Source organism: Vipera ursinii, assembly GCF_947247035.1.
Source record: "Vipera ursinii genome assembly, chromosome: 1".
Classification (NCBI taxonomy): Eukaryota; Metazoa; Chordata; class Lepidosauria; order Squamata; family Viperidae; genus Vipera; species Vipera ursinii.
In genome coordinates this window covers 249,864,908-249,889,294 of record NC_139512.1, presented here as the reverse complement: position 1 = coordinate 249,889,294, position 24,387 = coordinate 249,864,908, and the positions used below count along the sequence as shown (strand labels likewise).

Here is a 24,387-nt window from a genome sequence, read left to right as displayed (position 1 = left end):
TCTCTGTGGTCGTGCCTGCCCTATGGAATCAACTGCCAACGGAACTCTGGACTGCCCCCGACCTTCGTTCATTTTGCCAGGACCTAAAAACCTGGCTCTTTGAGCTATCTGGTATGGACTGAGGGGTTTAATGTTTTTAAATTGTGATTTTATTTTTTTGCAGCTAGACTTAATTTAATTTTATTTTAATTTTATATTTTATTGTTTTTAAATTTTGCCTTGTAAACCACCCTGAGTCCTTTGGGAGTAGGGCAGTATATAAACCAAATAAATAAATAAATAAATAAATAAATAAATAAATAAATAAATAAATAAATAAATAAATAAATAAATAAATAAATAAATGTGCAAGGTTTTGAACGAACAATTCTAACTATATCATATAAAAACTCACAGGTTATTCAAAGTAGGTATAAAGGATTTTACTCTGCTAGTTGTTGCCAATTATATGGAATGATGCTCATGTCTGTTTCAAGGCTGATTGAGCCAGCATTGTCTGAAGATGTTTCCACCAGCATGATGTCAAAAATGGGTAAGGAGAAGTGGAAATGGGGGCCGATAATATCATAGCACATTGATTGTGTGAAGGAAGTTAAAGGTTTAAAAGTTATTTTTCAGATAGTTAAAGAATTATAATAAGGGACCATTATCTTTGCCCATTTGATGCCTTTAAATCAAGTTAGCAGACTAATACACCACTAATTCATTAGCAGACTAACACACTGCCACACGTTTTATACAATGTCCATCACAATTTCAAAGAGATGCCAGTAGGCAGCATGGGGGGGGGGGAAAACCACTTCTGCCAGACCATTTAGGAAGTCACTGCATTAGATGAACAGATTATCTAACTCAGCTTCATGTGTAATTTATCTGACAGAAACACAACAACACATGTCACTGCTGTCTTGTTTTACCTAATATTTCATTAGGAAACAAAACAAAACCAATTTCATTCCTGTGGTATGAGAGTTCATCAAGCCAGAAGACTATGAAAGATTGCTTTGTTCTCTTTTCATTTTGAGTGGCCTTCCATCACCAGAGTGTGAATTTTGCATTAATAATTGTGTAAAGAATTGCCTCCATAATAACTTACAGGGGATTAAAATGGTTTCCCAGCTCACTGTCCCCTTTATAATTAAAACCAAATCATTAACTCAGTTGGGCATCACTGCTCGTGAGTGAAGGGACATTCCAGAACACAGAGGGATATTGCTGAACTAATTGTTTTTGACACTGACAATATTATTAACGATCCCCTTTGTATTGTCAGGTAACATTACAGTCACCTGAGTTCTAGTTAATGAAAAAATAATACTGGGGTTTTGAAAGCATATAAAGGGACATAGTTTTATACTTATTGGGTTAAATTCGGTGGCCATATAAATCTATTTAATAAACAAACAAAGAAACATATAATAATGTCCTTACTTGCTGTAAATTCAGACGTTTTAAGAAGTGCTTTTTTATATTAGCATTTCTTTGGTAATGTGGATGAAGTATAGCTCCATTGCTCCTCACTGCTGAATTGATCCACTGAATAGAAGCCTTTAATATGTTTGTTTGACTATTTTGCTAGGTTATTGAAAACATAATTTCAGCTCTGCTTTAGAAAGGTGGGTGTTTTGTTGGGGGGGGAGGATTTCAGGGGTGGGGTAGCATGACTAATTTCCAGTTATTTCAAAATAATTTATAATTATCTTGTACCACGAAGTATTGGCTAATGATTATGTACCATCAAATTGCTGTGCACTCATTCAAAGAAGTAGGATCTGTCTATCTGACGATTTCTCCCCAAAATGGTGCTATAGATCAGCAGTCCCCAACCTTTCTGGCACCAGGGAGAAGTTTCATGGAAGTCAATTTTCCCATGGATTGGGGGTGGGGATGGCTGGGAAGGGTTTCACATGCTACCTAGATTCTGATCATGCACAAATGAAGCTTCATTAGCTCACCCACTACTTACATGGTGCAGTTTCTAACAGGCCAGGGACCAGTACGGGTCCACAGCTTGGGAGGTTGGGGACCTCTACTCCAGGTCTTCCAATAAGGTACCCTTTTAATATAAATGACTCCATCTATTTTGTGATTGGCTATCCTCTTCTTTTTTCTTCCACTTTCACCAGTATTACAGTCTTCTCTAGAGATCTAGGTCTTTATGAGCTAGTTATGATAATTTGAGCTTGGTCATTTGTACCTGGAGTGGGAACTCTGGGTTGACTTATTCAACAATCTTTTTTTTTTCCTTAGATAAAAAATGTATCCTGGAAATTAGGTGGTTTTCTTCTTCCCCTTCAGCTTAACGTGGAACTTGCAAACAGACACTTTGTGGTCTGTGGCACAGTCTGGCCTAGCCAAATCTTTTCTGGTATAACTGAGGATTTTTGTTGCCTTCTACCAATATAATCCATTTAATTTCTGGTGATTTCTGGTACTCCATCTAGTGATGTCCATATAGGTGTTGTTTTGATTGTTTGAAAACTGTGTTAGCTATTGCTAAGAAACCATTGGACTGGCATAAACAGAAGTTGTTTTCTTGCTTCATTTTCATTTATGTCATACAGTCCAAGTACTTTTTCCCTCCTTAGTATTTCCAGCTTTGGCATTCCAGTATCCAGCCACAGCCAGCACATTTGCTTGCATGTTCTGTAGATTTCAAATTGAACTTCATCATGAAACTTATCAACCTCTTCTGCATTAGTAGTAGGAATATAAACTTGGATAATCATAATAATGGCAGTCTGATTGTTATTAATCAATCATTGATTGCACCTTAACCAACTTTTGTTCCTTCTTGGTTTTTAATGTCTTGAATAGCAAACAGTATAATTTTCTGATTGAAATTGTCTAATTCTATTCCATCTCAACTCACGTATTCCTAAAATGCAGTGGTGAGATTCAAATAGATGAACAACTGGTTCTCTGTGTGGATGCCACTTCCGGAAGTCTATTCTGGGCCTGGGCAACAAAAAATTAGCTACCGGTTCTGCTGAACTTGTGCAAACTGGCTGAATCCTACCACTGCTAAGATGTCAATGTACAGTTTAGGTAATTAAATTCATTTTTGACTGTGTAGAACTTTCCATGTTCATGCTTCTTACCTCCATGTTCCCATGGTTACCGTGGGGTCATTTAATAATTTTAACCATATTCATATATATTCAATACTAAGTATAGCCTGGTTTGTTAACATAGAAATTTGCATGTTTCTATTGGTTGCTTATAATTTGTTTAATTTACTATAGTTTGGCTGCAATCCTAAGCCAAATTTATGAAATTGCTTTTATGAAATAATGAGCAACATTTTTATGTGGGAGGATGATAAATGCACAGGATGTATTTTTAATTTAACATGCTACACAAGTTATCAAAGATTACCTTAACAACTTGATGCACCAGAATGAAGCTGTGAAGGATTGAAGCTGCTGTTTTTAGAAGCATATAACTTTGGGAAGAGTCAGCCGTACTTACCTATTTTCAGGTAGCTTATTCAAAGCAATTTTGAATTACACATATAAAAGTATGCACTGGCAAGGTAGAAACCACAGTTCTCAAGCAAGACAGAACCACTATCTAAACAATGTTGTGTCAGATGTCTATCAATGCTAATCATGGGGAAAAGTGGTCTCATGTCTATTCACTCAAAAAGAATTCACATGTGTATATGCAAACATTTATTGATTTCTGAATTATGAATAGGCAAATGTTCTACATATTTATGTTTTCTATCTTGTCTGCAATAAACCTTTTATCTAACCATATCATTTTAAGAACCTCTGCTATATTAACTTCCTTTATACAAGTTTAAGTGTCTGGAGAGTTAAGATTTATTGCCATGTCTGGTATGAAATATGAGAATATATAGGCTTCACGTCATGAACTACATGATTTTAGCTAGATCTTAACAGTTGAGCTGAAGTAGGAATGTCAAGGAAAATATCATGCTTGTTTTAATGCAAGACCTGCAGGTTTCAGTTCTTACATAAGGTTTAATTACTTGCAAAATTCTGGCACATCTCCTATTTCTTTCATTCTGCAAATTGAAGTGTATTGCAGTTTATGTAATATTTCCAGTAGCTTTCTGTCTCCAGAAGCGTGTAAATTCAGTTGTATATACATAAACCACCAGGGACCACGTCAAAGGATCATTAGCTCATGTGGAGTTAAAGTGATCTTGAAGATTATCTAGTTCAGGGCTGTCAAACTGCCGGCCTGTGGGCCGTATGCGTCATGTAGAAGCCGCGCCCACCCCATTGCTGGCAATGGCAAAACTGTCCCGATATGTTGTGCGACATCACACAACATTACAATTTTGACATGTCTGATCTAGTTTAATCTGATTTATTAATCAAGTTAAAATTAACTCTTTGCAATCACATGGGGATAATTTCTGCAGGATAATTTATCCCTAATTTGGTCCTATAGGGCAGCCTTCCATGATGCACCCATCATTTCATTTCATTATAAATTTCCAAATTGATTATAGTCACACAACTCCAGTGGACTCTGTAACTGATCCATCTTGCTGCTGATCTTCCTGTTATTCTCTTTCCTTTCTCCTTTAAGAATATTAAAGCTAGATCTTCAGATAACATGTCCACAGTAGGATCATTTGAGCCTGGTCATTTGAGAACTCTGGGTTCATCCATTTGTTTATTTTCTTGGCATATCAGGAATATTCTCCAATTCCAAATTGCAATACTCTTTCTATCTGGCTTCTTCAAAGTCCAAATTTTGCTTCCATTGAATGTCATGGGGAATTCCATTGTCTGCACTATTCATATCTTTTCCAAGGTCTTCATATGCTAATCATGGACTATTTTTTGATTGCTTATTCATTTACTATTGAGGTTTTTGCATAATGTATTCAAAATATGGAATTTGAGCCCACTTACCTGTGCCTTATGTAGAACATTGGATTGATATGTTCTATGCTTAGGGTTGTTGGTTTTTTTTTTTTGTTAGCTATACAATTCTCAGTAGTTGGTTTATCTTACTTCTTCAAAATTAAACTTTCACTTCGATAGAGTGTCACAGGGAAAATAATCACATCTGAATTTTTTTTCCAAGCTTTCATTGCTATCTCATCAAGTTAAAATTGAAATCTACTTTGCAATTTGAATCCATTATTTTTTGTTCTATCTTCTGGAATAAATCTGAATAATCTCTACTGTTGTACATGATAACCTTTCAGATACTTGAAGAGTACTATTATTATTCCTGTAGGCTTGCAACAGCTCCAACCACTACTAAATTTTGCTTTGAGAAACCTTTTCATCTTTGATGTACTTCTATGGGTAAAGAAGGCTGGTGTATTTAATTCTGTCCACCCTGCTGAGATACCCAAATGTAGGACTTTGTAATTTTATACAGCATGTATTTTTCCTGTTGGAATGCCTCTTGTTGCATTTGTCCAGTGTTTCAGCTTGTCCAGATGCCCTTTGACAATCTTGATATATCTATCTATATAATATATATTATCTTAATATTGATATTTGACAATCTTGATAATATTGATAGAAGTTGTGGGTGCTCCATCACTAGAAGCTTTTAAGAAGAGACTGAATAGCCACTTGTCTGGAATGGTACAGGGTAGTGGTGGGATTCAGCCACTTCCCACCAGTTCGGGAGAACTGGTAGCTAAATGTTGTTGAGTTTGGAGAACCGGCTGAACCCATGTTGCTTCTGGAAGTCCGTTCTAGGTCTCGGAAGCCTCCCAGGCCTAGAACGGCCCACAGGAAGTGCGTGGATATCACTTCTGGAAGTCCATTATAGGCCTCAGAGGCCCAGGCAGAGAACAGGCCCAAGTAGAGAACCTGTTGTTCAGGTATTTGAATCCCACCACTGGTATAGGATCTCCTGCTTGTGCAGATGGTTGGACTAGAAGTCCTCCAAAGACCCTTCCAACTCTGTTATTTTGTTCTGTTATTCTGTTATTGTCTAAGCAATTGTTTTTGTCCCTATTTTCGCATCATCCATAAACTGAACCACCATATGCATATAGCAAGTTCATATAAGCTTCGTTTTTGTTCTTTGGGGGAATAAAAAGGTAACACAATTTCCAAATTATCCCAAAATGAACTTTTTGCAAATGTGGATATCCCAAGGCAATATATAACATTACAACAGCAAGAATATTAATATTCATGATTAAATAGTTACGTTATTTAGTTCTCTGGCTGTATTAAGAAGTTGCATTAATTAAAGTATTTGTTTATAAGTACATTTCTCCATGCTATTAAGAAAAAAAGGATCAATTATCTTTCAAGTGCTCTTCAAGCAGGCTGTTTTGTTCTTCCTGGATTCCCCATTATTTCAAATTCTGCCGTGTCCGTCTTCTACCTTCTTTTATCATGTCACTGTCTTCTGGCAGAACAATGTGCCATTCATCGTGTCTCTCTTCCTTGCGTCTTGGCTGCAACCTGAACATTTGGCTACAGAAGGATGAGAGGAAGATAAAATGTTCTTGCATACCTGAAAAGCTTTGATTCAGCTTACTTGGCAGCTAATACAAAAGTTGAGTGACTCATCTGACTATAACCTGATGGAGTGCCAGGCAGCAGTTGGTCCTTGCACTCTGTAAGAACAACGGATGGATTATATTGCATACAGGCATTTTGGTAGAACTCATGGTAAAATTTAGAAAGATAATGCAATCTGAGGGAGATACTTAAATAGGATCTTTCGTATTCTCTTTGTTATGAATTCAAAGTAGAAGACTTGTTGAATGGAAAGGCTATTCACATTTCAATTGAGCAATCTTTTTGCCATTGAAAAGTGTGATCATTTTACTTCAGTGGGCAACTGGAGGAACGGCTTCTGAGAAATGGTCGGCATTTCTAATAAAAAAAAGATTACCTTGTTTCCAGTGCATCCAGGGGGCTCAAAAGGTTTTTTTCACTATCCTTGGAACATTTATGATGGATTTGATGAGCAACTAAGCAATTCCTGAAAGGAAGTGACCTTATATGGCACCACTGCCATCTCTGACCAGAGAGAGCCAGTTGCCACATATTTTTTTATATGAATTCAGTTGACAGGGTAAGTAAGCAAGAGGATGGGACCATAAATCAAAGATGTAGGAACTATGGACTTTCCTTCAGATGGTAACAATTGTCACAAGGTGACTTTTGATTTAGCTGTGACAGTTCTTTGCATCTAACACAGAAAAACTCTCTCACACTCAAATATACATAAACTGATTTCCACATTTGCTAACCAATGCTTAAAATGATATCTCTTCTGATAGTTGAGCCCAGAAAGAATCATATAATCAATGCTAGGACCCTTGTTATGCCTTTACATGAGATTTTAGTAATATATAGAAGGAAAACCAACAATCCACGACACCATGCATACAACTTACTTCCCAGCTGAGTGGAGTACTCAGTGATACCAATACTTTTATACAATAGAGGGAGATAAATTGCATCAACTTTTATATAAAAGGTTCAGTGGCAACAATTAAGTGATACTGAAACTCATGAGATCATAGCAGTTTACTGGCAGAAACAAAGAAATAGAACAATAGTTCAATAAAGGCCTTAACAATAGTTAGAGCATGAAGAAGGAGGGAAGAAAGGGATGGCCCTATTGCCTAGTTACAAAGAGAGCATTCAGTGGTGTAGCGTGGGGGGTGCAGGGGGGGCCGGCCGTACCGGGCGCAACATCTGGGGGGGCGCGCTCGACGGCGCCGGGATCCGGCAGGGCGGAGGCACCGGAGCCCCAGCCGGGAAGGGCCTGACGCCCCACGGCACGCCACACACACACACACACACACACACACAAACACACAACCACACAGCGTGACTCCTCCTTCGGGCCGCTCCGCCTTTGCTCCGGCCGCCGGCGCTGGACTGAAGCCTTCTCTCCCTCCTCCCCCCCGCAAAGGAGAAGGCGGCTCCTGAGCGTGCACAGAGCGCGGCCCTCCTGCAAGCCCGGGGCTCCGCTGCGGAGGCTCTCCCAAGGCGCTCCCGGGGTTGCCAAAGGCGGGGGGGCGCAGCGGGGCTTGAAAGAGGGTGGATTTCCCACGGGGGGAGGATCGCTGCAGCGTCTCTCCGGGGGTCCCTGCTCTGGAACGAAAGCTGCGTCGGCAGGTTGCCGATCCAACCATGCATGCAGACTTTGGGGGCGAGAGGACGTGGTCGGGTGCGTGTGCGTGTGTGTGTGTGTTTGTGGGCGCGCCTGTGCTGTCTCTGTTCTGCAAAAGGCGCTTTTAAAAAAAAATAAATAAAAATTAAAATAAATCCTGTTCTGCTGGAATGCAGAAAAGCAGCCCTCACCCCCCCCCCCATTAAGAGCTTGAACTCTTCTTCTGCCTTCAATCTCAGTTTCTGTTTGGGGTGAGGTGCCAAAGAGAAGGAGGCGGCTTGGCTTGGATAAGCAGCGTCTGGGCAGAAAATAGGTCCGGCGCCGCAGCAAGTATGAACTCTTGGGGTTCAGCCTAAGCAGGCAAAGCTGCAGGGTGGGTTGGTTGGCTTTTCCGGCTTTGGAATAACCTTGGGAAGCTGAGGCATTGTAAGTTGGAAGTCATTGTTTGTCGCCTAACATGTTGGGTCAACCCCACGCCACATGCTAAGCCATAAACCGTGGTTGGTATCCAGGGTTTAGGACAAGATGGAGAAAACTAGCCAATTGTGGGATCATAAATCTTGATGAAGCCCATCATCGCTCCATGTGATGTATGCACTCAATCTACAAACGTAGTCCAAGCCTATTCACATCTGTTGTAAGGTCATTCTCTCGTGGGGTTTATCCTGACGTCCACTAAGAGTGGAACAAACATGCCCCATTAACCATTTTCAACGCCATGTCCTCTCTTTGTCTCATCCTAAATCACAGCTGAGGCACCTTAAAGTTGCCTTGTTTCAGTTTTAAACTAGCATTTTCCCTCTTCTCCAGAGACCCTTTTTTGCCTTGAACCTAACTCAGGGGTAGGCAACCTTGGGTCTTTTATGACTCATGGACTTCAACTCCCAGAATTCCTGAGCTAGTGGAAGAGACTCGAATGCTAAAATCCATAGGTTAGGGGGCGCAAATTACTTGCCTTGCCCCGGGTGCTGACAACCCACGCTACGCCACTGAGAGCATTCTAGCTCTTATGTTGCTATCCTCCCTCCCATATCTGATAACTTCAGATTTACAGTACAACTACTACATTTTAGTATTTGCTCTTAATACTTATATAGCAACTTCCTGCAGAAACTATCATGCCATGCTATTATCCATTAGTATGAAGATAGGGAAGTAGTTATCATATCCATTCCACAGTATTTTGATCACACAGTTTTCTAAGACAATCAAATAGGTATTTTGGATGATTGTTTTTCAGAGTTACTGTTATAATTACAACATTAAAACTAATACAAACTGAAAAAAAAACAACTGAAAAAGAAAGTATAAACTATGCACAGAAGAAATAAAGGAAAAACTAGAAAGAGGAACAGGAAAAAAGGATATAGTAAGAAAAGCAAAAGAAATATACAGTATAAAGAAGGAAAGTCCCATTTTCATCACAAAATATATAAACAGTGTTAGTAACTTATCACCTTTCTCTTAAAATACAACAATCTCTTCTTCCCATATCCCATTCTCTTATCTATCAACAAATCCACAAAGCCTCATCATTTCAATTCTGATGTCAGCAAAAGATAACAACATATCTATTTTAGCCTTGATCAAATAAATCAACTTTATATTCTTTTCTTTTACTTCTAACAATCTTGATCTTTAGTCCATTCAAATAGTGTTGCATGATTTCATTTTTTCTTTATCCATTCTCCAATTCTTCAAAATCTTAACAACTATTTTTTTTGTAATTTCAATATAGAGAAATTATTCAGCTTGCTTTCTTGGTTTGATGCTTGTCTTTTTTTAATTATTAAGACATCTGTTTTCTTTTGTTTGTCTATCCATGTCATTCTTGTAGTCTGTCATTTTTAAATCCTCTTTTAACTCAGTCTTAATCTTGTCAAGTATAATTTGTTCCTATTCCTATCTATATAGACACTTTTGTTCCTACTTCCTATCTATAGAGATAGACACTTTAAAAAAAAAAATTGACTCCATTGTTGAAAAATATCCTTTATTATGTCCAATGTTAATCACCCTTTTCCTGTTTATTCCCCACTCTACTTCTTTCACTAGGGATTAAATGAAACTCCCCTGATGCTATAAAACTTATTGATTACAAGCTCAAAAGTAGTTAACATGTCTTTCAGAGATTTTCTTATAAAATGTAACATTGAATTGCCGTTGGATACAGTGTTTGAGAATAGTGGAATTGAATATTTAAGAAAATGGTTTGGAAGAAATGGTTTGGATCTTGCACAAGAACAGTACCTTTTAGGTTCCAGTTGGATTGAACTATATCCAATTTCTTTATGCAGTGGCCACAGCCCCAGAAATTATTTATAGTGCCACAAGCCAAAAGCATTGTGTCTTTTCATATCTATCTATCTATCTATCTATCTATCTATCTATCTATCTATCTATCTACCTACCTATCTAGGTTACAACTCACTAATGCCATCATCGTCAAGGACAGAGACACTGTAGAAGCTAGAATGAATCTCCAAAACTCTTATGAGAGATTTGTATATTTCATAAAAAACTCAAGTCTTGTTAAACAGATCAAAGCCCATCTAGCCAAGCATCAGGTTTACCATAGCAATTAATTAGATCAGGCTTCTCCTTGTACTAACATGTACTGTTTTAAAACACATTTCACCTGAACAGTAAATTTATCACTTTTGAATTTGTCTAGCCTCTTCGTTGGATCATGATCATACCTTGTGGCAGTGAATCTCATACATTAAGACCACTTTGGAATTTGTAATTATTTGCATGCCAAAATCTTGACAGGGTCTCAAATTTTGTCTGCAATTTTCATTCCACTGATTGTGCAAAGTTAAGCATATAGAATCTGTAATTGGACCTGACTTGATTTATTATTTAGAGTAACCAAGGATGGATGATTTTACAGACTAAAAATATTCCTGGTATGATGCTAATGAACTCTACTAATTTTCCTGCAATCATTCATTAATTAGAAGAATTTATTTCACTAGCTTGGTCTTGGGCTTGTGATTTATACAACATAAATAATAATAAATAATAAATAAATAATAAACCTTTATTGTCAAAGTACAACATGTGTACAATGAGATTAGCTGAGCCTCCCCCTGTGCTCTCTCCCCCCAACACACAGTGACAACAAACCCTCCATCCCACCACACTATGTGAACCAACTACACCACACACCGGCTTCCCAAGTCAACTCTGCATAAGATTATATCCCATTCAAAAGCCTAACAGCCCACGGATAAAAGCTGTTCTTCAGCCTGTTGGTACAGCTGGCTATATTCCTATATCTCCTACCGGATGGAAGTTAGTATTGACCAAGATGCATATTTCAAATGTTATCAACTCTATTACATTCTTTAATCCACACATACATACATACATACATACATACAGCCATTTCAACATTACTCTCACCAGAAGGAAACAGAAAAAGATGACAGGAATAATCCAAGAATATCATCTGTGCCAAACCTGATTTGAACAACACGGTCTTTGTTATTGTTTGAAAACAGTGTGTGCTTCCCATACATCAAAATATAGGAAATTCCACACTACAGGGGAAACCATGTCCTTTTTATCACATATGGATGGGACCCACAGTAGTCTTGCGTGGATTGAATGTAAATGAATGAACTGAATCCAGAAGTCCAATGCACTGATTAGAGAATTGGAATAATGCTAATGACTGGTCTAAATTTTACAATCATACCACTGCATTTTGAGTTAATTAATTACTTTCAAGAGAGACCTGGGCAAAGCATCTTGGAATGGTTTAAGTGTGAGCAATGATGACACATGTCACTGTGGTAGAAGGCATACAACTGCTGCACCAGCTGAAGTTGGGCATGGTCCTCCTCTCTGGCCTCTATCTGCCACTTGATCAAGAAAAGTTGAAAACATAATTACTGTATTTATATTTAATTTTCAGCTCCATGTTTCTATTAAGCCATAAATTTGCAACTATGGAATTAGGAAATTCTTATATAAGAATATAGAGTTGAGGTTAGAAACTGGGAAACCATGCATTTTAGCCCAGCCTTGGATACAAAGCTAAGTGAATGACCTTCTAGGCATCAAAAAAATTACCAGAAATCTTTTTTTTCAAAGTCATACATGCAGCTTTTAATGTAAACTGTGTATGTGTGTGTGTGCATGTTTTAAGTGTATTATTAAGGCTGTGCTTCAAATTCAGATGAATTAAAGCCCCAAGTACAACTGAGAGGATCTCAACCCCAAGACAAAGAAGTATCAAATTAACTTTTTAATTGTCTGAATCTGATTCTCAATAAAGTTATCTACATCTCTGGACCTATTTGCTGTTGCAAAGGGAATAGCACATTATGTTTACTGGAAAATAAGAATGGAGGTAACAGACGAAAATACTGAATTTCTCTGTTCAAATAATTGTACTCTAGGAAGCAGATCAGTGAGATCAACCTAATATTTGGACATTGTATAATTATGTGACCACCAGAAAGCAGTGCATAACTGTTTTCTTTCTTATTGGGACTCATCTGGAACAACCATTTAGAGTAGGAAACAAGCTCCATTTGTTTCTTCCTTATTATCTATCTATCTATCTATCTATCTATCTATCTATCTATCTATCTATCTATCTATCATATTTGTATAATCCACCCAACTCACATGAAAGTATCCATCAGCAGCAGCTTCATTGCATTAACTGTTGCTAACATTTTTAGTTATTAGTTTTGTATTATAATTTTAATAAATTAATAATTTGACACATCTCTTAATTCCTTTTCTTTGATTCTTGATTTATTTAACCCTTTCCCAGCTCTTTTTAAGTGATTGGTTTATTACAAATGTTTATTCTAACCTGAGTAAAAGTCTTATGCTGTATTTCTATCCTTCCACCTTTCCACGTTCAGGACTTTGGCAAAGAATTATACTTTCCTGGAATTTCTTTCCCTTTCTATACTATTTTTAAGCCTCACCAAAATTTCATCTGCTTTTTCCATTACAGACAGAGGAATTCCTGTTGGATATTTGCATCAAATTTTGCCACAAATAGTTACTGCAGACCTGTGTGTGTGTGTGTGTGTGTGTGTGTGTGTGTGTATAAAATGAACAGTCTGTATTCTTATCTAGGAATCTATTCTGTCTACAAAATTTAAAAACTAAAGCCTTTTTCTGTCTCTATGTTAAACAATGGAAGATACAAGTATTTGTTTTCTGGATCTTAATTTGGATTTGAGAAATGAGTTGGAACAGATTTCTCTGATTTAGTCTGATGACTGAAGTCAGTCTCTCACCATATAGCTAACACATCCTTAACAATGTAAAGTGTGAATAAGATACATTATGGTGGTCTATGACCATAATAAAGATTTTGATTTGATTTGAATAAGATAAGCATTCATGTTGAACCACATGAATGAACTTAATATAGTTTGTCATTTGTGAACCAGTACACAAACTAGAACATTATGTGCCAAAATCTATATTTCTTCTCAGGTTTTGTAATATAATTTGGAACTGATGAAAACTTCAAACAACCCAAACACATTCCAAGTACAGGAAAAGTGTAGAACTGAACAAAGAGTAAATTACTCGAGTTTTCCACTATTTTGAAAGGTAACTCATCTAACTAGAGAACATTGCAGACCTCCAAGTCTCCTTGAAGCACTATAGGGTCTAACACTCTAATATCAATGCCAAGAAAGGAACAGCTCCATCTCTAGAAATCCCTTAAATTCATAAAAAAAATTGTGGATGGATGAAAATGTAGATATCTGGTTGGTCTTCATAGTCTCCTTTCTTCATTACCTGAATTGGCAGGACAGTTAGTAGGACCATATTGCATACAAGCAACCAGCAACAAAAAGAACCATGATGAACAAACATATGCAACTGGCAGGTAGGCAAACCATGTAGGAAGACTTGGGAGCAATGAGCATCGGTATAGGACAGATAATTCTACATGATATTTGCATGTAAACAAAGCTGAGACTGTACTGGAGCTTCAGTGACACCAAAAGACAATGTTGAGGAAGTGCTTTTTTTCTTGACACAAAAGTGATAGCAGATCCGAAAAAGGCAAAGTGTTTTTCAAATCAAACTTGATTTTCTGATAACCCTAGGAACAGGTGGATGCAATTTTTCTTGCAACAATTTGTAAGTGGGCTACTGTTGTCTACTTCCCTACAGGCCTGTTTATCCCAAATAGAGCTTAGCAACTGAAGCCAGATAAGGTGTTAGACCTGATTTTAGGGAGGCAAGTCCATGATAACCACCCTATTAAATTTCATATTAAACATCAATGTGACAAGATGTCTGTACCAACAGCTGGTGGTTTAATTAAACTGAGCCAGCTGCAACTCTTTCCTTCTCCAATTTTAAAAATCTGTTAAATATGAATGTGAAATTAGTAGTTGTTTTGCTTCAAAAACTATGCTGTTCCTAAATATTACAGTAAAAATTTAAACTCTTTGATTACATTATTACATCATTTCTACTTCTGGGCCTTCAAGACCAAAAAGATAAGCTCCAAAACCTATAAACCCCTTTCAAAAAATTGCCTGACCTGCTGTAAAACATTTTGACTTTACTCTTCAGCTGAAAACTTCACATAGCTTTTTCTGAAGTTTAATAATAAAGCAGTCACTATTCTCAGGGTCCCAATCTTACAGACATGACACAAAAAGCAAATGATTCTGGAAAGGAGAAGATGAGGGGAAAATGAAACAAATTCAAGCCATACTTCATTACAAAGTTCTTAAGAGTTTTTTATTTTCACTTTTCCCCCAGGGAAGCTCTTTGAAATTTCCTTTCCATGGCTCAAAAAGAGAGTTAAGTGGGTCCAACTCTTTAGGTGGCTGATGATGCCATCTCTGTTCTCTGATTCTTTTTTCTTGACTTTCTGAGACTACCCCAAAGTATGGGGATTAGGGTCTCTCAGATTGGCCCACATCAGGTGTCTGATGAGCCTGGTTGTTTCCAGAAAACTCTTAGGGCTTTCCCTAAGAAACTGGTGGACAGTTCATCTGAGACCCTAGTCACCACCTAGAGTGGAATGGCACCTGAGACCATGCATTGAATTGCTCCTAGGAAGCCTCTGTGAGCTGATTATAGGCTACGCAGAGGATTTTGAAGGAACTCCAGATGCTTATAAGAGCCATCTGAAGTAAATGTATATAAGAGCTATCTTAAGCACTGGAGGAAGAAGACAAACAGAAAATACAGGTACAAGTTCAAATTCAGGATTACATTATGGCAATAAGGATGGCAAAATGCTATTTCATCTGCTGATAACTGTGTGGTGGGTCTGTTTGGGAATGAATGGACAAAAAACATTTATTGAATCATTGTGATGATTATTCTTGCTATCCAGAAAATAATGTCACTTAGATCTGCTCAAAGTTGGATTCCAGCGAAAAGGTCTAGTTGAGGTGTCTTGTAGAGTTATCTGGAGGATATTTCAGGATGTGAGTCTTGAGAAAGTGAAGAGGGTCTTCAAGATTGTATGCTCAGGAAACTTTCACAAACACAATTATTCTGGACAATTTTCATCCAATCTCCTGGGGAAGATTATTGAGAAGATGGTTAGACTTCAGCACCAGAGACTCCTGGGTCAGATGGATTGACTGCAACTGCTTTAGTTGGGTATAGTATGTAATATAAAACAGGATCAAGATTATCAAATTATGCTGATGGGGTTTATGTTCATTATAAAGGAATTTAACATTTAAGGAATTTTAACAACTACAAAGGATTCAGTGCCAAGATGTTTCTTCTGTGCTTTATGGCTATAATAATGCCTATGGCTTTCTAAGGGGAGGAAAGTTGTAGTAATAAAACCATTAGGCCTGGAGTCCAAGTAGAGCATCATCATCATATGAAGCTGCATTTTAAGAACAAGGTCTCAAGGCAACTCAAGCCATGTTACTATTATCCTTGCCTTTATCATGTATTCATTTCTTGTCCAGATACCAGTGCAATATTTTAAGTCCACGAATGAGTTGGCACCAGCTTCCTGTGCCATCAGTTCCATTGTTTTAATCATGGAAGAATTACACTGAGAGAAGGATGTAAGCTCTGCCACCTTGTTCTAAGTTAATAAACTACACTGTCAGTAAATCACAAAGCAAACCCCTGGGAGGAATATATTATTCCCCAACTACTCAACACCAAGGATAAGTTACAGCTGTAATTCTAAATAGCTTTGATATCCTTGCTTGGTGACTGCATTGTTGTAATAAGCAGGCAACCTGCCAAGCATCCCTCCAGGCCTGTTATTACACTTTCAGCTAGATCATTTTAATTTACATGGAAATTATCAATACTTTAAAATGGTCCTTGTCCATCAAGCTGGATTGTTTGCCATTTCCCTAAAGTGCAGCAATCCAAAGACAGATTGCTGATTGGACGAACCACCATTATTGCCTCTTCAGCCTTCCATAGTATTGCCAGCTCCATTTTGCTCCAGCTGACCCAAGATCAGCCATTACTGGTTCTGCCAGTGTTAATCCCCCTTTTATTATCCTGCATTTCCTCTATTATTTAGTTCTGCTACAGCAATCTATTTATGCTTTAGATGTTGTAATATGGTGGCTGGTATCATTAAATATATTTATCTCCAAACTTTGTCATTCTGTTAGTTAATGCCTTCAATTTCTATCTCCAGATAAGCATTTCATTCCACAGAAGACTGACATAAGAGGTGTGATAATAGCCATTTTCATCTGTAATCTAATATCCCCATCACCAGCATTTGTACTAGGAAGAAATCTCATGTATAAGTAAAGGAGTAACAGATAAGTGAGTTTAGGATCATAGCCTATGGCTATAATTTTGCACATAGTTATGACAATTTAAATGCCATTAACTTCATTAAGCACTAGGCACATGTCACTATCCCTGCAAGGCCATTTAGACCTTAATAACTTTTAAGATATGAAATGAAACAGATATTGTAGTGGCATATTACTTCATTTGAGGTACTTCTTCAAAGATGGGGTTCTTCCTGAAAAGTCTTCCTCAAAGGCTTCACTGAGGAAAAATAATGGGTGTTGTAGTCCATCTGTTTGGATAACAGCAAACTGGAGAAGATTGTTTTAAGACAGTGATGGCAAAGCTTTTAGAGACCAAGTGCACAAACTGCAGTCCAAAACCCACTTATGTATCATTGGGTGCTGGGTGGGCATGGTCCATTGGTTGGTGTGTCTAATTGGGTGGGTGTGGCCCATTGGGTCAGTATGGCAGACTGGGTGGTGCTAAAAAGTTCAATCAATCAATTCCAACTTTGCAAGATCTTTTTTTTCCCCTGTGAAAAGTTGAAATTGATTTATTGAAACTTTTTCCCCCCACACGGTGGTGGAGGCCTAAAGCAAAAATATTTTATAAAACTCAGCTGAAGGCCTAGGATTGGGGCAATGGCACACATGCCATAGGTTCGCAACCATGGTTTTAAGACATGGAATAATCACAGGCATTTGCAGTGAGCTGAGATTAAATCAACACGATCAGACTTGCAGTGACATTATAATTCAGATCCCTCTTTAGATGTTTAATGCTAATATACAAACTGCAGTTTTTATATCATGATATAAATTTTGTTAAATGCCATGCCTTAATTCCCTGGATGCCTGTGGGGAAAAATTATCTTGCAATATGCAAAATGTAATATAAGCTATTGTTCACACAAATAGAAATGTAAGTTAAATAGGGAATTTTACAATGGGTAAAACAATGCTAGAAACTTAGTGTTATCTTCACATTACTATTATGACATACGATTAATAAAAACAGGATCTATTTTGCCACAGCTGTGACTGAATGACACTATAAATTACAAATACAGAAATATGCCACTCTCATCTACATATTCAAGCAGAAATTCATTTCATCCTGTTTTCACATTCAGTGACATTTAATACATATTGGCATGTAGATTTCTATGCTTCTACATTTAATTACCTACATTAGATATGTTTTTCTTTCAAAACCATTGTATAAATATGCTTCTTGTTGAACAATATTAATTTTTAAACGTATCTGAATATTCCTTCTTCCGTGCCTTCCCTGCTCCCCCTTCTTGCAATGCTCATTGAAACATGTAGGAATTATTAAAAGCAGAAAGTATCTTTGCCTATCAGTACAAAATACATTACTTTGATCACTTGGGCTTTTCCACAGAGCTGCCTTCAGTTCTTTAGTATCCTGGGTATAAATTGGCTAGAAATGAATCTGGCTTGCAGAAATCCATTTACTTTCTCCACAGCTGTGGTCAGTTTTCTGCCTAGCGAAAGTTAACACGGACTCTTTTAACACTTGTTAAAAAGTTATAGTGGATTCCTGCTTTCCTTCTTCTATCCATGCCAGGAGAGCAAGCACCAATTGCTTCCTCTTCAATGGGCCGGTCTTCTAAGGGCAGGGGGCTTTTTGTTTTTGTTTTGTTTTGGGTTTTTTTTTTAAAAAAAAGACCAATAGTTTTGTAGCTTTTCCCGAAGTGCAAGAGGGAACCTGACAAAAGTCTTGTCAATTTTACCCAATTAAAAGGAAGAAAAGCTATCCAGCCAGCAAGCCTGCCACCACTGAACCTCTAAAATAGTCCAACCTTTCATGGCAGTCAACCCAGCAGTCCACAGTGACATGGCCATTGAAGATAGAGAGGAGAGCCTGGGGGAAGCACCCAGCAGAGCACACACACCAGCTAATTGGATTGGAGGCATTTGTGCAAGATAAATGAAGTATCACGGGTGAACCAGACTATGCCAGCAGAGAGGGGAAAATCTCTGCTTTTGATGTGAAGCCAGCTAACCTGGATAAAGGTCACATTCCCAGCAGGCTAGAGATATGCTGAAGACATCATTGATTGTTCCTGTCCTTCTGAAATGGTAGGTGGTTTGTCCTCATGCAGCGGCAAGCAGGAAGCATAGATCACCTCTTTGAATGTGTATAGGTAGATGTTATAAGCAAAGTATTAGACATTATTTTTTTGCTTACAAAATCACGGAAGCAGAATCCCTGGAAATGGAACTAAAATTGATAGCTGTTCAATCCTTCTCTTCTGGAATAGATGAATATGCTTGCTCCAATCTTTTTACCCTTCTCTTTTTTGGCTGTATTTTCCATTGTTTTTCCTAGCATAGCTCTTCTACTCTTTTAATGTTGTGAGATCTTCTAATGCTACTCACTAAATGCCAACTCTTTGCATTTCCATCGTTGGAAAAGACTTTTTTTCCTCCCTACTTCCTTTTTTGACATGTCTAGCGTTATAGCTGCTGCTGTAAGCTTAATTGCACAAATTTAATCAACTTTTCTGCACTGAAGTCTTAAATTTGGTAATTATTTGATTCAATTATTTAGTCTGAGCTCAATGACTAATCTCCTCAGTTTAAGTGTAAACCTCTCTACAGAGCATATCTTTTCAAGGCTTAAGATCTATATGTGTTGATTATTTACACAAAGTATTTTACATGGTAATGCTAGAACAAGTAAAGAGTGCCTAGTAAACTGCAGTTAATTATTATTGAGGACCAGCTAGATCCTTAAAGAGACATGGCTTCTTTCAAATAAACATATTCCCTTTGGAATATGTAAGGCTTTTCCTTGCCACTCCATTTATCTATAATGGGCAGATATTTGGCGGATTCAAAGTGCAAGCAGCTTTGATTTTTTACAGTTAAGCCCATTTTCCTTTAGTGATACAAGAAAATCCTCTACAGGTGATATTGGCAAATACCTGTCTTCAATTTCAGTGCTCTGTTTTCATTTAGGTAAGCACTAAACTCTCTTGATGTTGCTTCATATATTTAATTGTCAAAATTCAGTTTATCACAGAAGCACAAGATCAGGGTAATGGGTCAAGTAAGGGGACTACCTTACTATAACGGGTAAGGTAAGGAGACTAACTTTAAAAAAAGTATTTCTAGATATTATTGCTCACCAGGACTCTGTCTTGAAGTCTTGACAGATTACCAAAGGAAATAGCCCTGCAGAATGGGGAAAACAACGCCATGCATATAGGGACTCCCCAAAATCCACAATGAGGGAATGCCACTCAGACCAATTGTTAGCAGCATCAACTCGGTCACCTACAACATTGCAAAACATCTAAGTACCATACCAACTCCATTAGTTGGTAACACCACTCATCACATCAATAATTCACATGACTTTGCCAGATAGGTTTGGCAAATAAAGTTTAAGTTTAAGTTTATTATATTTGTATACCGCCCTTCTCCTGAAGGACTCAGGGCAGTGAACAGGGCACATATAAAATACCAAGTACAAAAGTTAAAAGAGAATTAAATATAAGCCTGAGCTAAAACAATAAATAATAGTATAAAAAAACGCAATAAAAACCCCAACACATCCCCCATCAGGCCAGGCCGGCTTGTTCAAATAAATAGGTCTTCAGATCGCGTCGGAAGGAGCGAAGGTCAGGCGCCGTCCGGAGCTCAACCGGCAACTGATTCCATAAGTCCGGGCTGCCCACAGAGAAGGCCCTCCCCCTGGGGGCCACCAGACAACATTCTCTGACCGGTGGCACCCTGAGGAGGCCCTCTCTGTGGGAACGCACAGGGTGGAGGGAAGTTGACGCCGGCAGCAGGTGATCCCCGAAGTTGGATGGTTTCCTCTGATGTGATTTCCCTCTTCATTTGCATTCCAACAACTGAAGCAAGACAGCACCCAACCTCAGCCCAGACTGCATATGTTCCATGCTGGACCTCTGCCTAACCACTACCTATTTTCAATACAGTGAAGGTTTCTACAGACAAAAACATGGCTGAGCCATGGGCTCACCTGTGTTCCCCATTGTGGCTAATCTCTACATGGAAGAGGTAGAAACCAAAGCCCTAAACTCCTTCACAGGAAGTCAACCCACTCACTGGTATAGGTATGTGGACAATACTTGGGTCAAGATCAAAACACAGGAATTAGAAGCATTCACCAACCATATCAACTCAGTGGACAGATACATCAAATTCACATGTGAAGATGTTAATGAAAATAATCTAGCCTTCCTGGACTGTGCCGTATACATTAAGGAAGACAAGCCTTAACATTGAAATTTACAGAACCCCCCCACACACACACACACACAAACACAGATCAATATTTACATTTTGATTCATATCACCCACTGCAGCACAAAATGGGAGTTATCAGAACCCTACACCACAAAGCAGAAGGCCTGCCCACCAGCCAAGAAGGAAAAGAAAAAGAAATAAAACACATCAAGGAAGCCCTCAGAACATGTGGCTATCCCAAGTGGGCCTTCATCAAATCTCAAAAAAGACCTAGCAGGAACTTCTCCATAACAGACGAAGAAAACAATAAATGAAGCAATGTAGGCATTCCATACGTTGCAGGAATATTGGAAAAGCTCAGGAGGATCTTCAGCCCACACAACATACTTGCACACTTCATACCCAAGAATAGACCCAATATCCCCATTCATCCCAAGGATAAAACACCCAGACACAAACTGAGCAATGTAGTATATGCAGTACAATGCCGTGAGCCATGTGCAGATCTGTACATTGGGGAAACAAAACAACCACTTCATAAACGCATGGCACAACATAGGAGAACAAACCCATCAGGACAAGTTCAGCAGTCCATCTGCACTTAAAATACAAAAGCCACTCTTTCGAAGGCAGCAAAGTCCACATTTTAGAGAGAGGACTGCTGGTTTGAAAGAGAGGTCAAAGATGCCATCTATGTCAACAGAGGGAGAGGGATATGACATCATCTACCTTCAGTCTACAACACAGTCCTTTCAACAGTTCCAAGAAGGCTCCACACCCGTTTGCACTGCTCAGGTGACCCTGAAGACACAGATAAGCCTCCAGGTAGCATTAACGACTCACTAAAAGAATGCAAATGAACAGCTGTCTGCAGGAGTATAAACAGTGGTGGGATTCAGCTAGTAATTGTTTGTAGCCCAGGCCCAGAATGGACTTCTGGAAGAGGCATCCACACAGAGAACTGGTTGTTCACATATTCGAATCCCACCACTGAGTATAAATCTTTCCATTCCCCACCATCCAGTCAGAGCTGAAGAAGCTTCTTGGATGAGAAGCAAAATGTCTTCAAAGAAAAACAAGGAAGTCCAGTTGCTTCGTGAAAAAGCATCTTTGGGATAGCCATGTAGAATGTTTTACTGATAAAAAGGAATAGCTTGAATCACCCAAATAAAGCACAGTCTAGATTTAACACAGGATATACGCAGCTGGAGATGCAAGAGACATTTATATAAAGTATCATACAGCTGAAATGGTGAAGGGAATTTTTGACAAAGAGAACTGTTTCCTTTATAAAGTCACATTGTGGCATATGGTAAAACCAGAATAATAGCATGCTGTGGGGATCTGAGGCACAGTCTATAAAAAGAAGAATTGCTTTACCTAGTAAGCTTTCGCAGCGGTGCATTATTGGACATAGCTGTGGCATCGGTCACTATGCAAGGGGACAGGCATAAAACATAGTCATTGTAACAAAGAATTTTGAACTTTTCCTCCTTTTAAACTATGGAAACGCTTACTGATGAATTTATTTATTTGAATTTATTCATCTAAAGCTTTTTCCATCAAATGTTTGCAATGTATTCTCAGCAAGTTCAAGCAGATCTTTTCTGCTTCCTGGAAATTTGTTCCAACAGGATATGCTTACATTTGCTTCTACAATGTGTACTTTTATTTATATTTTACTGCTTTGATCCGTTCTCTACCTTTTGTCTCATTAGTACACTATAGCTTTCTAAAGTCCATGGATGTTAGCCAACCAGAATGATCACCTAATGCACAGGTCTGCAACCCGCGGCTCCAGAGCCGCATGCGGCTCTTGTAGCCGTCTCCTGCGGCTCCCAGTCCTCTGCCATGTGCAGTTCAAAAAAAAAAAAGTGGGACTAAAAAAGTTCAACCAATCAATTCAAATATGCAGGGTAAGTGCATATCTCGCCTTGGCTCCACTCTTCAGTCAAATCCTGTACTGCGCATGCGCGCATGTACACACATGTGCACACATTTTTAGCGGCTCCCAGTTTTTCCTTTTGTGAGGGAACTGGTTCCGAGTGGCTCTTTCACTGTTTCAGGTTGCTGACCCCTGACCTAATGTATTGAATTAACATTGCAGAAGTTTTTTCTAGGTATCAATAACTTGGCTTTAGTCACTAGTTCTACAAAATACTGAATCTGCTATATTTTCAGGTGGTATAATCCAGGAAGCATTCTTTTCTGATTTATCTCCTCCTTGTATGAGCTATGAGGTCCTCGACTTACAACAGTTCATTTAGTGACTGAATGGTCAATGGCACTATAAAAAGTGACTTATGACCATTTTTCACACTGACAACCATTGCAGTAACCCCATTATCATGTGATCAAAATTCAGATGTTTGACAACTGGTTCATATTTATGACCATAGCTGTGCCCAGGGGGTCATGTGATCAACTTTTGTGACCTTCTGACAAGCAAAGTCAGTGGGCACACCAGATTCACTTAACAACTGTGTTACTAATTTAACAACTGCAGCTAACTGCACTTAACAACTTGGTAAGAAAGTTTGTAAAATGGTGCAAAACTCACCTAACAAATGTCTCATGTCTCACTTAGCAACAGAAATTTGAGCTCAGTTGCAGTTGTAAGTCGAGGTCTATCTGTACAGTATTTGGAATGCTTCTAATAAAATTTTAACTGTCGCATTACAATATGTTGGTGGGGGAAATAAAACAGAAACTTTAAATGCAAAAATATATTTTGTTAGGACAAATGTTACACCTTTATGTAAGATGAACTGAGATTCATTTTTGAAGAGAAAGTGAAAAAAAAGAGAGGAGTCAGAGTTCAATGACACCTTACAATGAGCTGTTTTTTATGTGCAAGAGATCTAGTAGTACATGTGTCTTTCATAAGCAATTGAGTATGATTGTTAGTATGCACAGTTTTACCTCATCTACCCTGACATAACAATAACAGCTTTCTATTTATTCATTGCTTGTTTGCTTATTGATATATTACCCCAAACACTGTACTCTTTGCAGTGTGCCACAATGACTAAGCAAAAGAAAACCAAAACAGTCTCAGTCTCAATAAACTACATACATAATGATTATCAACATTCAAGGGGGGGGGACAATCTTTATTTTTGTTACTTTGTTTTTAGACATATTTTTTCCTGGTCTTGTTTTGTTTTTGTCTTTATTGGATTTTGTATTTAAACTTGGAAATAATAATAAAAATAATAATTGTTATGTACAAGCAAACAGAACCACTCATGGACAAGCCCAAGTAAGTATTTTATTGTTGATCACCTATATTACAGGAATCTTT

The 24,387-nt window shown here is 38.1% G+C and overlaps 1 long non-coding RNA gene across 1 annotated transcript in view; it reads left to right on the top strand.

Moving 5' to 3' along the window:
• Window positions 1-206: 206 nt before the first annotated feature.
• The window catches only part of LOC310636401, a 224,706-nt gene continuing 200,525 nt past the window's right edge, over window positions 207-24,387 (top strand). The window contains exon 1 of the long non-coding RNA XR_014491714.1: window positions 207-345. This is a non-coding gene — a long non-coding RNA (uncharacterized lncRNA). The remainder of the gene's footprint in view (window positions 346-24,387) is intronic.